This window comes from Triturus cristatus, chromosome 6 (assembly GCF_964204655.1).
Source record: "Triturus cristatus chromosome 6, aTriCri1.1, whole genome shotgun sequence".
NCBI classification, from domain to species: domain Eukaryota; kingdom Metazoa; phylum Chordata; class Amphibia; order Caudata; family Salamandridae; genus Triturus; species Triturus cristatus.
The window spans coordinates 2,669,986-2,675,985 of NC_140589.1; the positions used below are offsets into that span (position 1 = coordinate 2,669,986).

Consider the following 6,000-nt stretch of genomic DNA (forward strand, 5'->3'; position numbering starts at 1 on the left):
TCCTGCTCGCTCTGCTCAGCGGTTCGGCGGACGTGTAGAACATTTAATGTTTCTATAATATTGCAAGTTTCATTATAAATATTGTTAGCCTAGAGAGGGTGGGAGGCCACTTTGCCACTTCTTCCCAAACCTGCGTTGGTGAGGATCGATGCTGTGAGGACGGTGACTCGGGAGATTTCTACTGAGAGACTTGTCCTGATGACCCATTCTGACATTTAGCTAGAATAGGTAATTATGAGAAAATGATTTAGTCTGATTAATTTCTTTGACTAATTTTAGATAAAGAATCATAATTTTAAATACGGTGTTGGTGATTATTTCTTGTCAATTATTGAGTACTCTATTTGATTATTGTTGCCTACTTGGTTTGCCCTTCTCTAGTGTAATAGAGTCAGAGATCCCCATCTGGATGCTCATCCATTGGTAATGTTACAACAGTTTAGTTGAAGTGATTGCTCCTATCCTTAGAAGAGTATAAGAGTCAACTTATATATACAAGGCTAAAAATAAAGGATGGATGAAGGGCACTACAAAAGCAAACGAGCAGACCACCCCTTGCTGTTGTGACAACAGCCTAGTACGTGGCATTTACTTTCTCTTTCATATGCTAAGGAATGTACGATGTGGCTTGTAAGCATGCCTCTATTCCTGAAGGAAGGGATCAACTATGCAGTGAGTACCAGTGTGCTTGTCTCTTCATCACTTTATTAGTAGGACAGCCCCACCCTTGCATTCATACATCTCAATGGTACAAGCTCTCTCGACAGAAAACATCTTCCTGAATACATAAGCATCACCAGAACAGGATAACATTTTGTTTGGAAAGATGAAGATACTACATTATTTAGATGTTCCTTCTACAAAGTAAAAAATACCAGAATAACTCATTAAACCTTCATGTCAAGCCAACGTGTTTCAGCTCCTTTGTGTAAAAGATAGATGTCAAGGGCATTCACCAGGACTCTTGTGATAGTACATCCTACTTACATCTAGGGTGACCCCAGTACCAAAATTGCTCTCGTTCTCCAGTCTTTTGCTTTTTTCTATTAAGTGCACAAATTTGCTGGGTGATCCAGACAAATTTAAAATAAATGTCTTTGTGCTCCTCTTGCAGCTCTCCAACAATCTTCAGCCAATCCCTGGTATCAATCAATCAATCAATCAGGGAATTGTAAGCGTGCTAATCACCCGTGAGGGTCTCAAGGCGCTGAGGGGGTGTCTCCAAATCTGTATAGCCGAAGGGCCAGGTCTTGAGGGTCTTCCTGAAGGTGTTCAGGGAGGGGCCTCGTCTGATATCTGCCGGTAGCTCATTCCAGGTCTTGGCTGCAATGTGAGAGAAGGATCTTCCTCCTGCCGTAGCTCTGTGGGGTTTCGCCAGCACTACGTTGGAAGATCAGAGTTTTCTTTTGGGTACGTGGAAGTTGATTCTGTCATGGAGGTATTTGGGTCCGTTGTTGTGTTGGCATTTGTAGGCGTGAGTGAGGATTTTGAAAGTGACTCTTTTCTCCACGGGGTGCTAGTGGAGACTTTGTAATTGTTGGCTGATGTGTTTGTGCTGAGGACGAGTCTGGCAGCGGTGTTCTGTATCATCTGGAGTTTGCAGTGTAGGGACTTGTTGATGCCGGTGTAGAGTGCGTTTCCATAGTCCAGTCTGCTGGTGATGAGTGCATGGGTGACTGTCTTCCTTGACTCAGGGGGGATCCACTTGAAGGTCTTGCGGAGGATGTGGAGGGTGTTGAAGCAGCTGGAGGTGACAGCGTTGACCTGTCAGTTTATGGTGAGTAATGAGTCGAGTATGATGCTCAGGTTCTTGGCGTGGTCTGAGGGGGTAGGTGGGCTTCCGAGGGCGGTCGGCGACCAGGTGCTGTCCCATGCAGAAAGGGTGGCACCGAGGATGAGGACTTCTGTCTTCTCGGCGTTGAACTTCAGGCAGCTGTTCATCATCCAGACTGTGACGTCTTGCATTCATTTCTGGAAGTTGAGTTTGGCAGTGGTAGGGTCTTTGGTGAGGGAGAGGATGAGCTGGGTGTCATCGGCCTAGGATACGATGTTGAGGCGGTGTTGTCAGACAATGGCTGCGAGGGGGGCCATGTAGCTGTTGAAGAGGGTGGGGCTCAGTGATGAATCCTGTGGGACTGCGCAGGTGATTTTCATGGGGTCAGAGGAAGGGTGGGAGTCTGATCCTTTGGCTTCTTTCGGTGAGGAATGATCAGATCCAGTTGAGGGCTGTTCCTTGTATGCCTGCGACATGTAGGCTGGAAACTAGTGTGCAGTGGGAGATGGTGTCGAAGGCCGCTGATAGGTTGAGTAGGGCTGAAGAGTGGGGTGGTCTCTGTGCTCTGGTTGCTTCGGAATCCAGATTGGGACTTGTCGAAGATGGTGTTCTCTTCAATGAATCGTGTCAGTTTCCTGTTGACTGTTTTCTCTGCAACTTTGGCTGCGAAGGGGAGGAGCGAGATGGGCAGATTATTCTTGAGGTCGGTAGGGGTCAGCTGTGGGCTTCTTGAGCAGGGGTCTGACTTCTGCGCGCTTCCAGATGTCAGGGAAGGTGCCTGTTTTGAAGGTGGTGTTGATGGTGCATTGTAGTTTGGGTGTGATGGCGGCCATGACTCTGCGGTAGATGTGTGGGGGGGAGGGTTCAGTGGGGGCTCCCGAGTGGATGCTTTTCATGGTCGAGGCAATGTCTTTGGCCGTGATCGGTGTCCAGTTGGAGATGGTTGGCTGGCTCATGTTACTGGGGGGCGGGGGGGCTGTCTGTGGTACCTGGTGGATGGTTGATCAAGTTGACGTAGAGGTTTTTGATCTTCAGGTGAAATAGGTTCCAAGCTTATCGCAGAGGTCTTGGGATGGGGTGATGTCTGTGGCTTCGCTGCGTGGGTTGGTGAATTCTTGAATGACACTGAAAAGTTCCTTGGAGTTGGCCAGGATTTTGTTGTGGATAAAGTTCCTCTTGGTGGCTCTGATCTGGTTGTGGTAGACCATCATGGCGTCCTTGTAGGTGATGTGGTTTTCGGTTGTCTTGGTGTTTCTGCAGTTCTTCTCCAGGCGTCTGCAGGTGCGTCTGGCTTCTTGGCAACTGGTGGTGAACCAGGCGGCTTTCCTGGGGCATTGTCTGTCGGGGTTGCGTAGCGGGGCGAGCTTGTCTGCGCAGTTTGAGATCCAGGTGTGGAGTTCCCTGGCTGCATCGTTTGCGTCGGGTGCCCAGGTGTGGTTTTCTCGGGTGACGGTAGAGTTATGTTGCTCGTCAGTAACCTTGCTCCAATTCCTTCGTGGTGGGCGTGGGGCTGGTTTGGGTGCCTTGGGATGTTGATGGCAAAGTGCACGCAGTGGTGGTCGGTCCATGGCAGCTGCGTTGTGTGGCTGAATTGGATGCTGTTTCCTGACATGAAGATGGGGTCGAGGGTGTGTCCTGCTCGGGTGTTGATGAGTTGTTTAAGTCCGATGCTGGCAAGGTTGTCACGAAGGATAATGGAGTTAAGGTTGCTGGATTTGTCTAGGTGGAAGTTCAGATCTACAATGAGTATGTAGTTTGTTGAGGTGATGGCATGGGGTGTTTGGGGGCCGGGGGGTCTGTAGATGAGGGTTCCTTGTAGTGTGGCTTTGGGGGTGATCTGGATCTGGAAGTGCAGGTGTTCGGCAGAGGGGAAGGTTTCGCTGGAGGTGGTGAGGTGGAGGGTGCCCTTGTGGTTGATGTCTAGGCCCCTTCCTGGGTGGTTGGGGCGGTCTTTCCTCTGGATCGTGTATCCATCTGGGATGGAGGTGCTGATGTCGGGGGCGGAGGATGCGTTGGGCCAGGTCTTTTTGAAGAAGGCGATGTCGGGAGAGAGAGAGTCAAATAGGTTTCACATTACCATGGTGCTTGTGTACGGAGTGTACGTTGAGGAGGATGCATTTTAGGGTGTCGCAGGTGCTAGCGTCGGCAGTGTTAGACGTTCAGGGAACAGAGAACTGGCCATGGGTCTTGTTCGGGGAGGCCTGTTGACATTCTCTAAGTCTTTTAGGGTTGAGTGCAAGGGGGGTGGTGGTGTCGTAGCGATGGGAAGTGGGAGGTCCAGGGTGCCTGGCGCTGGCCGCGGTCGGGTCGTAGACGAGGGCAGATGGCCTTACCTTTGGCGCGCCGGCAGCTCACTCGCTGCGCGCGGCCGCCATTAAGTTTGCGAGGCTGGAGAGGCTGGGAGGCGGGAGTGGGGGAATTCTGGGGGGGAATTCCAGGGGGGAAATTTCAGGGGGAGGGGCCGCATGGGCAGCAGCGGTGAAAGGTGAAAGGAACAGGCAGGTATGAGAAAATAAAAACAGTTGTGGAATTAGAGCAAAACTTCGATGGGCACAATAACAGTGGCACAACAGGGAAAAAATTAAGAAAAAAAATGGCTGAGAAAGGTTATGGTGGTTGCAGGCAGTCTGGTCCCATTTGGAGCGGGCAGCTGGCACATGAGTGGGCAGCAGCCTCGAACCTCCCAAGGAGGAGGCTGGGGTCTGGAGGCAAGAGACGGCACAGCGGAGCTGCGGGGAGAGAGTGGACCTAGACCAAGGGTCGGAGGTCTTACTCTCTGGTATCCGTTCTACCAGGTGCAGTGTTACTGCCAGTTTCCTGTCTAGGTTTGCAGGGTGGGAGGCTTGATCATGTTTGCATTAGAACAGACACTGATCCTACTATCAAAAGATGTCAACAATGATCACTTTATTGTTCCTAATAAAACATTCTCAAAGTAATGTCAGAATATGTTTTATTACCTTATCAAAAGACTAATTGTAACAGCTTGAAAGAGTGGAAATGGCTGATATCATTTTTGCTTTCTTGCAGACATGGAAAGCTGCATGCAGTGCCCCGAGGACCAGTGGCCGAATGACAGGAAGGATGGGTGCCTCCTGAAGGTCATTGACTTCCTCTCATACAGTGATAGCCTTGGTGTGACTTTGGCCACTGTGGCCATTATCTTCTCCTTGGCCACTGCTGGAGCGCTGGGAATCTTTATCAGACACCAGGACACCCCAATAGTGAAGGCCATAACCGTGATCTCAGCTACACACTCCTTGTCTCGCTAATTTTGGCCTTTCTCTGCTCTCTCTTATTTATTGGGCAGCCTGCAACCTTCACCTGTCTGATCCAACAAGCTGCATTTGGGATTATTTTTACTGTTGCTGTGTCTTGTGTTTTATTAAAAACCATCACTGTAGTCATTGCCTTTAATGCCACTAGGCCTGGCAGTAAATTGAGTCGATAGCTGGGACCCCGGATGTCTGGCTCTGTTGTCTTCTTGTGCACACTGGGAGAAGTGGCAATCTGTGTCTCTTCGCTGCTCACCACTCCACCTCACCCTGGCACTGACATGCACTCTGAGACTGGCAAGAAGATCCTGCTGTGTGACATGGGCTCGGTCACTGCCTTCTACACTGTGATTGGCTACATGGCCCTCTTGGCCTTTGCCAGCTTCATTGTGGCTTTCCTAGCCAGGAACCTCCCAGATAAATTCAACGAAGCCAAGTTCATCACATTCAGCATGCTGGTGTTCTGCAGCGTCTGGGTCTCCTTCATCCCGGCTTATGTCAGCACGAACGGCAGGTACATAGTGGCCGTGGAGGTCTTCGCCATCTTGACTTCTAGCGCTGGACTTCTGGGCTGTATATTCATTCCCAAATGTTACATCATTCTGTTCAGGCCAAACATCAACACCAGAGAACGTTTTACTTTGTGTGGCCATTCATAGTTTCACACCGGAAATTTGGAACTCCCTCCTAATTGAATGTTAAAATATAGCATTTTCTTGGAGGGGGATCTGGAGGGGGGCAGAATATTGAGTCAAACAATTGTACCTTTCTTTTTTACACCCATTGGGCTCTCTGCAAGAAATCATTAAAAATGTTTATAGTGAAAGGTGTTTATTGAGGGCAGCCAATAGGGATGGTTTTGAGTCCCTGCTGATACAGCTCAATGAGTAGGAATGTTTGGTTGGTTGAGTGAGAATAGAGGACTGGAATATAACTGAGCAGCTCAAGCTG

General features: G+C 49.5%; 1 pseudogene; it reads left to right on the forward strand.

The window, feature by feature from the left end:
• LOC146813615 (vomeronasal type-2 receptor 26-like) overlaps positions 1-5,708 on the forward strand; it is an 85,207-nt pseudogene extending 79,499 nt beyond the window's left edge.
• Positions 5,709-6,000: the final 292 nt, after the last annotated feature.